The sequence below is a fragment of the Podarcis cretensis genome (genome assembly GCF_951804945.1).
Source record: "Podarcis cretensis genome assembly, chromosome: 3".
In the NCBI taxonomy this organism is placed as follows: domain Eukaryota; kingdom Metazoa; phylum Chordata; class Lepidosauria; order Squamata; family Lacertidae; genus Podarcis; species Podarcis cretensis.
In genome coordinates, this window is record NC_137172.1 from 95,920,070 (window position 1) to 95,928,326 (window position 8,257).

Sequence of the window (8,257 nt, forward strand, 5' to 3'; positions counted from 1 at the left end):
CAGAACTGTATATTTATTTAATTACGTTTGATGGTTTCATAAGTAAGGCTCAAAACTTTGTTAAAAACAGGTAAGTTTTTAAACAGTGCACTTTATCAAACCAAATCTCAGGTAGACTTTTCTCACGGGTTATCTGTGTTCTAACCAGCAACACCCAGCCAGCCCCTTCTAGGATTTAACCTCTCCACTGGGAATCAAAACCTGGTTGCCCTGCCTAGCTAACCCCACTCAGGTAATCAGAACTTGGCCTGCCCACAGGCAATCCTTATCTGTAACAGAGCCAATTCACTTTCTGATCCCACAAACAACCCCTGCCTGCACTGCCTCAAGACAGGAAGTCCATATTTGATTGCACTCAGATAGTCTGCCCACCCAGACAAAGTTCCTATCCCACTGTGAAACCGTCAGCAACTAACTTAAATTCCACACCCTCTCCCCTGTTTGGCTGATGGTCTCACCAGATCTCATGAGTTGCTGGATCACCAGGAGAGACTGTCCGTCATATCCTGTTCTTTACAATGTGTAAGTAAAGGTAAAGGGACCCCTGACCATTAGGTCCAGTCATGACGGACTCTGGGGTTGCGGCGCTCATCTCGCTTTATTGGCCGAGGGAGCCGGCGTACAGCTTCAGGGTCATGTGGCCAGCATGACAAAGCCGCTCCTGACGAACCAGACCTTCTGATCGGCAAGTCCTAGGCTCTGTGGTTTAACGCACAGCGCCACCCCGTCCCTACAATGTGTAAGTACTCAGTCATAAATATACTTGTGAATACTAATACAATGCTAGAAAAGTAAAATAAAAAAAGTGATGGAGAATTAGTGGTAATGTCCCCAACTCCTCTCCAAGCATCTACACACACACACAAAACCCTACAACTTTGCAGGGTTCACAAAGATTAAGAATGGAGTGGACTGGTTTTTAAAACCTATTTATATTTCCTATTTTTTGCATTCATGTTCCTGAAACCTCTGGTTTAATATCCAGGTCTCTTTAAAACTATCCATCGTTAGAACCACCATCTAAATTCCCTAAGTTCAAGTTCAGATACAACAGGGAACTATTATTAATGCAAAGTGGAATTTACATGGAATATGCATGGAAGAAAGTGTGGGAAGAGCACTCAAAGTTCAAGTCTCATTCTTGTATAAAAATCTAGTAAAATTACCTAAAATCCTGTAACCTCCAAGGAGTCATTAAATGACAGTGCAATGGTTTGTCATACTTTACACCCCCTTTTCCATTGCTATATAAAATTCTATAGGAAGTTTAGGCAATGTGAAGTCACAACTAGCTCAAGATACAAGGTTCCAAGGCAGCAGAGATCTTACCTGTGCAGCATTCCCCACACTCAATGCCTTACTTAAGTTGGGCTCTATAATGTTCACAGACCTGGTGCCCACCTAAGCACTTTATCTCTGACATACTAAACTATCTACACCCAGAAGAAGTCACCTGGTTCAAAACAAAATCTTGTTTTGATGCAGAGGATCTCACACCGTTCAGATTATTACACACTCTATCTCACATTTAAACAACAGGCCTTGGGTTTCTCCAGCCATTTGTTACTTGTAAGACACTGATACTCATTATAATGACTTTCTCTTTCTACAACCCGGCCAGTCCAATTTCCCATGTATGGAAATTATTCAGGGTTTTTGAAAAAACAATCAAACTCTCTTCTCTTTTCTAAGCCTTCACCTTCGTTCACATACCCCAAGTTTCCAAGTTATTTCTTTTATTTCTAATACTTACTTTAGTTTTTGCTTGTCAGCCTCCTCATCTACCCTGTTAGCAGTAGTCTCAAATGCAAACTATTTCAAGAGCCAAGCGTAAACCTGCAGAGCAGCTTAAAATCCATCTTGATACTTATTTCTCACCACAGTGACAACTGAAATGTAGATTTTTTAAAAAACCCTTGTCAGTTTTTATCATTACCTTATGCTGCTTGTTCTGGTCCCCTCAAATTCCCCTCTCTCCAATCTACTCATACCATTTCACATTACTTGCTTATTGCAATGGCTGAACATTATTATGTGCTACCTGAATGAATGACACTACAAAGTGCTTCCCTGAAACACATTACAAATACCCAAAGGGCACACACTAATTGCACGTCTTGTTTGCAGCCAGCTACACAAAGAAAATCCGTGAAGAAAACTATGTAGGGAAGAAATCTCTTAGCCACAAAAGCTTCATTATGTATTATTTTAAAATGCAATAATCTAGGACACTACAAAACAATTTGTCAGGCATGACTGTGTAAACATGAATAGTATAAACAAAACAAATAGGTTTGCTAAAAACTCTGTAAGGCTGTTAAATTCCTATAACCTAATAATTAACAAGCCATATTAATGTTACATTACAACAGTGCACCTGTCAGTTTCACTGACCCCCACCCCCAATTATTATTAATTGCATTTAGTGATTGCTTTCTACATAACACGCCTCAAAGCAACACAAATATATAAAATATCACACAACGTGCCAACCATTTAAAATCAAATACACAGAATAAATACAACAGAACAATAACAACCTTCACAGAAAAGTGTGTCCTATTAACACACTTCACTGCTGGGGAATTAAATAAATTCTGGTATTTTTAACCCACCTCCATGGACATAGACATCAATAGGGACACGGGTGGCACTGTGGTGTAAACTAAGGTGACTGTCCCTGGGAAACGAGGACGTCTGGTAACCTTATTCTAAAGCACTCAGCCTCTTGGGCTTGCCGATCGGAAGGTTGGCAGTTCGAATCCACGTGTGACAAGGTGTGCTCCCGTTGCTCTGTCCCAGCCTAGCAGTTTGAAAGCATACCAGTTCAAGTAGATAAAAACATACTACTGTGGTGGGAAGGTAAACCTTTTACTTTAGATATCCATATCAATGAATTAAGTATATTGTTCTTGAAATCAGGGGGATATGAAGGCACAACACACACATCTCTTGTGTACAAGCGAAATACAATTTTAACCAATTCATCAAGGGGCACATAAAATCAAGAAAACACAGTCTTCCCAACAGCAACAAATAATGCAAGTGATATAATTTGTTCCTTTAAAATGATTAGTTAACATCAGATGACAGTACCAATTTGCATGGGATTGAAACAGCTTGTTATTTCTCCAGAGCAGATGCCATAGAAAAACAAAACTTCTTGAAAAGGGTAGTGTTAGTATTTCACTGACTTCCAGTAAGATAAACCAGCTATTAAGGCTTGTGTACAGAGTCTACCATGGCACCATTGGAATATACAATATTCCCATAACAAAAGAGCAATTTTTCTGTAGTTTTTGACAGTTGTCTAGAAGAGGAAATCTAAAAGGTATCAGGCATGTGACTACTTTATGTTTCTCTGTGTGTGTGCACATGCTTAAAGAAAGACAGACAACAGTATGATTCACACAGTATTTCAGCAACACCAAATCTTGTTATTAAATATCCCATCTAATATACCTCATTTCAAGTCTGTTTGCTCTTCGAAAGCAAAAGTACAGTGTTAATGAATTTTAAACCAAAGCTTCTGATAATGATTCATGAACTGTTTCCAGGCTGCAGAGGCTCTAAGAAAATATCAAAAGCTAGTCATACTACACAGAAAGTTTAATAATTAGACTAAGACCCTTTCTGCAAAAATGTTCCCTCTAGCAGAAGTGAGGACACAAGAGGGGGCTCCTTGGATGTGGAAAGTTTTTCCCAAAGAGGCCTGCCTGGCCCCATCTTTGCCACCATCTCAGAACCAGCATCAATATCTTCTCTCAGGTATTTAATTGTTGATTTTATTGCCACAACTTTGAGGCCATTTGCTGGCACTGTTATTTTTATGGTGATCACGCTGAGATTGTGGAGCTTAACTGCATGGCCATTTGCAATTTTATTTTGCCTCTAGCTTTCGATTTTTGCTAATAAGACATTGTGGTGTCTTCTTAGCTAACAATAATAAAATATTGCAAATCAATGGTCAATCAAACATTGATAAAAATTAAACAAGCCTTGGCTTTCAATTGTACCGTCTAAATACTGCTATAAAAACACAGAACCTCCCCCATCTTTGATAAGTTCATATAACATGCAGCTACAAGGAAAAGATGGATGGCTTCAAAGAGAAGTACCAGCAACATTCCTGCTTGGTCAGGCTCAAATTTAAGTGCGTTGAAGCAAAGCAGTGGAGGCCCTATTGATGCTTATCCACATTTAGCTTCATGAACTTGGGCAGGAAGCCCTTCAAGTTAGAAGGGGAGGATTGCTTCTTTAAGCTACTGTAAGATAACTTGAGTCAACACTACTAACAGATGCTTTAAGAAGAAGAAAAGGTTAGCACATAACTGCCCTTTTATGCTCAATGTGTTACAGCCACCCAGGGAAAAGATTTCTCGTACAGGGCATTTAGCCCTCAATCTAAAATTAACATTACATACTTAGGAAAAACCATCCATTTTTAAATAGGCACGTTATTAAAATGTTTACCAATTACAAAAATCCTGTGGCAAACATTTATTTGGAAGTATGGCCCAAGGATTTATTGGAGCTGTCTTTGAAGAGTGCGTTCATAAGATTACACAGCTTTATGGAACTACTCCCATAAGAAACAGCAACAAATCCTTTAAGACAGACATGTGGATTTAGGCAAGCTTTATTCACTGCATAACTCATGACTGTTGAATTGTATAATCAGACATTCCACAGCAGCATTTTAAATAGACATGCTCTGACATCAGATACAGTTTTCTTATGCTTCAGAAGGGTAGGCTGACTTGTTGTTTACCATGGAACTGATCTTACCCCACAAGAGGAAGAGGGGAACCTGATGCATTCTAGGTGTTGCTTGGCTGCATCAGCACCCCTGACCACTGGTCATGCTAGCAAGCGCTGATGGGAATTTGAAGGCCATGGGCTCCTCAACCTTGCATTACGTAATAAAATTCTGTGCCACTCAATCCATCATCACAGCAAGATGAAATATTCAGGAGGTTCAGGATGAAGCAACTCTGTCAACCTCTCCCGCTTCCTTCAAATTCCTCCTCAAAACCACATTTTTTGTGTGACTTTTGGATTAGCTTTCGGGACATGTTTCAATTACATGTAACAGAATTTGCTGATGTTTTCCTGCCCCTGTCCTTGTCTATCTCTTCCTCCCAACCCCTCTTGTTTTCCTGTTGTTTAGATTGTAAACTCCTTGGGAATGAGGAGCCCTCCACGTAACATGAACTTGCATATACATTAACTGGCATGGTTCTAACATTGTGCAATACCACCATGGTTAGCAAACTCAGCCAATGGAATGCATTACATAGATATCATAGTCTTCAAACATGTCCATCGGGGAAACAGGTGCTTGGACCTCTTTCTGCTCTTCTTGGGCACTTAGCTCAATGATGTAGAGCACAAGCATTGCATATATAAATGCAGGTACTATCCCTAGCATCTCAGGGAACAGTGCAGGGGAAGATCTCTCTGAATGAGACCTCAGAGAGCTGCTGTCAGAGTAGACAGCACTGAGGCTTGCTGAACCAATTGTCTGACTTGGAGTAAGCCCACTTCATATATTCATATGTCAAGCAGAGCGACAGAAGGAGTAAACCTATGCTAATATTACCACTAACAAAAAAACCCCCCTCATTTCCTACCAGCTTTTCTCGTTGGTCTCTAAATATTTAGCAGTAACTACCAAGAACCTTTCTGTGCCTGTTTTACTATGTGAAAACTGATTCAATATATTTTATGGTAACCCTCCACTTTTGCATTTAACAATGTTTCTATACCCCTTAATCACCAAAACTTCTAAGAGGTTTACATGAAATAAATGTATAAGCCACTTACTACACCGAGTAGAATATACTGAACTTGATGCTTCCCTCAAACCACTTTCTTCAGAAGCAGTTCATGTAAAATGTTGTAATGCTGCGTTACATCTCATTTAGTCACATCCTTCAGCTTTTGAAGATCACACATGAGATTTATTATTTTCCTTCTTTCTCTACTAAGGCTACAATATATTTGTTAGTTGGCAGTTGGCAGCATACTGTAGTTCCTTGCGAACCATTCAGACGTTTTATTTAAGCAATATTCAAATTCTGTTAAATAAATTGATGAACTACCAAGGAAGAAAGGGGGCCGATGGGGGAGAGTAAATAGGCAGCATACAATAGAACTGTGCCCATTAATTTGATTTTCCATTTTTTAATGTTAAAGCGTTTCCAATAAGGTTAACACAATTATATCTATGCACATTAATTACTCAGGAAGTTTATCATTTACCAATCAACTGCAATTCCAGTTGCCCAGGAACCTAACTGCCACAGTTATTTCTTCAGCAGATAAAATGTAATAACAGCTTTGTGGGGAGGAAGAAATTGAGGGAAAGTAGGAAATTAATCGGCTACCATAAAATTTTCCAAGTAGAATCTCAATTAAATAACATTTGAAAATTAGATTGAAAGGTCTAAATGAATTTCTGTTAACATGAATAGGAAAGTCATAAAAAGCCAGCCATTTCATAGTTTGGAACATCTGGAAAGCGACAGATTTAAAAATAACCAGAGAGAACATTTCAGATGAGAACTGCTGAACAGAAGAAGATTTTAGAAAATGTTTGTAGCATGTTATTCACCTGCAGTATAATAGTACAGTATGCATGCATTTATAAACATATATTAAAGTACTCCACAGTGCTAACTGTAATGTTTTTGCAATTAATGGTGCTGTACTCTACAATCTTGATTTTATCACAGAATTCTCTTAAAATTTGTACGGCTGTAAGACAGTAGCGTCCAACTCTGTAGAAATGCAGGTGCAGTTCGGCTTATTTCAAGTGTATCAACTATTTCTGTGAACTCTTGTTCTCTCTGAACCTTGAACCTGCAGAGATGGGTGAGAATAATCTCAGCAGCTGCATGACAATGAATGTTACGAATGTGATATTGTTGACAAAAATGAGAGGCGAAAACATTACCTGTAGCTGAAGCCTGGTTGTTACTTTGTTATGTAGCCTGCTAATGATCAGTTGCTACAATTATAAGGAAGCTGTTGCAGGCCTTACTGGTTTACAGTCCAACCTATCAGCTTATATTCTAGACAGGAAAATTCCAAAGGTCAAGTGCTGATAGGCCACTTAATGGACACTCCCTTGGCTCATAGCTATAGGCCAGCGATCTGGAAACTACAGACATGGAGGTCACTGGTCAGAGGGTCCTGGTTGAAATTGCAGAAAAGGACAATTTGGTCTGTGTGATTAGTGGGGGCATTTTGTGGAAGGAAGAGACTGAGGAAGCAGCAGCAGAATGCTATCACACAATATCTGTATCACTGATGGTGTACTAAGGAGACACAGTATTACTAAAGGTTTTATGGCGTCAATTGAAATTTTTAGGGAGGAAAGTGTATTTGTAATATATTTGAGGATTTGTAAACCAGGTCTTCCACAGTTAGGTGGATCCTCCACTGCAGCGTTTTCCAAACTTGGGTCTCCGGCTGTTTTTGGACTACAACTTCCAACATCCCTAGTTAGCAGGACCAGTGGTCAGGAATGATGGGAACTGTAGTCCAGAAACAGCCGGAGACCCAAGTTTGGGAAACAATGCTCTACTGTCTAGGGAGGGTTTGTGTATGGTACAAATGGGCAACTCTGCCTCTACTGCTATTTTCCGCTCCAAAGCAGAAAATGTTTCAGGGAATTGTTTGGGCACCAGTTCATAAAGGCACCCCAAATCTTCCACTGTGAGAATTATTTCTCTCAACTCCTTCTGATAATTAGTTGGAACATGCATTTCATGTACACAATTGAACTTCTAAGACTGTTGTGGAAACCAAAAGCCGACAGGGGTGACGACGGGAGGTCTGAAAAGCCAAGAAATGGATAAAATTATTACAATGGGGGGTGGGGTGTGTGTGTGTGTGTGTGTGTGTGTGTGTGTGAAGACGTCGTCAGGATTGCTCAGTGAAGAGCAGACTGCATGCCCCGTCATACTCTGTGGCAGGTTCAGCAGCTGCTATGGGCACATCTTTAAAAAAAAAAAAAAAACAAAGAAAGAAAGAAAGAAAGAAAGAAAGAAAGAAAGAAAGGAGAAAGGAGCTAGAAACAGCGAGCTCTGTTAGAGGAAGTTCCCACAGCTTCTGCCTATATAAGACTTGACCTTTCTGTAGCACTCTCATTCCGCATTTGTAATATCACATTGCACCAGCCTTCTGGGCAAACCTGAGTGCATAGGAGCCAAAACCCTTTGTGCTACACCCTTCAGGCCAGTTTATTTGG

The 8,257-nt window shown here is 39.7% G+C and overlaps 1 long non-coding RNA gene across 1 annotated transcript; it reads right to left on the minus strand.

Annotated features, from left to right (window-relative positions):
- Nucleotides 1-4,623: 4,623 nt before the first annotated feature.
- Nucleotides 4,624-7,997, minus strand: LOC307212726. The gene is made up of 2 exons (XR_013837147.1): nucleotides 6,959-7,997; nucleotides 4,624-6,864 (listed from the first exon to the last, which is right to left on the minus strand). It is a non-coding gene; the product is annotated as an uncharacterized lncRNA (long non-coding RNA).
- Nucleotides 7,998-8,257: the final 260 nt, after the last annotated feature.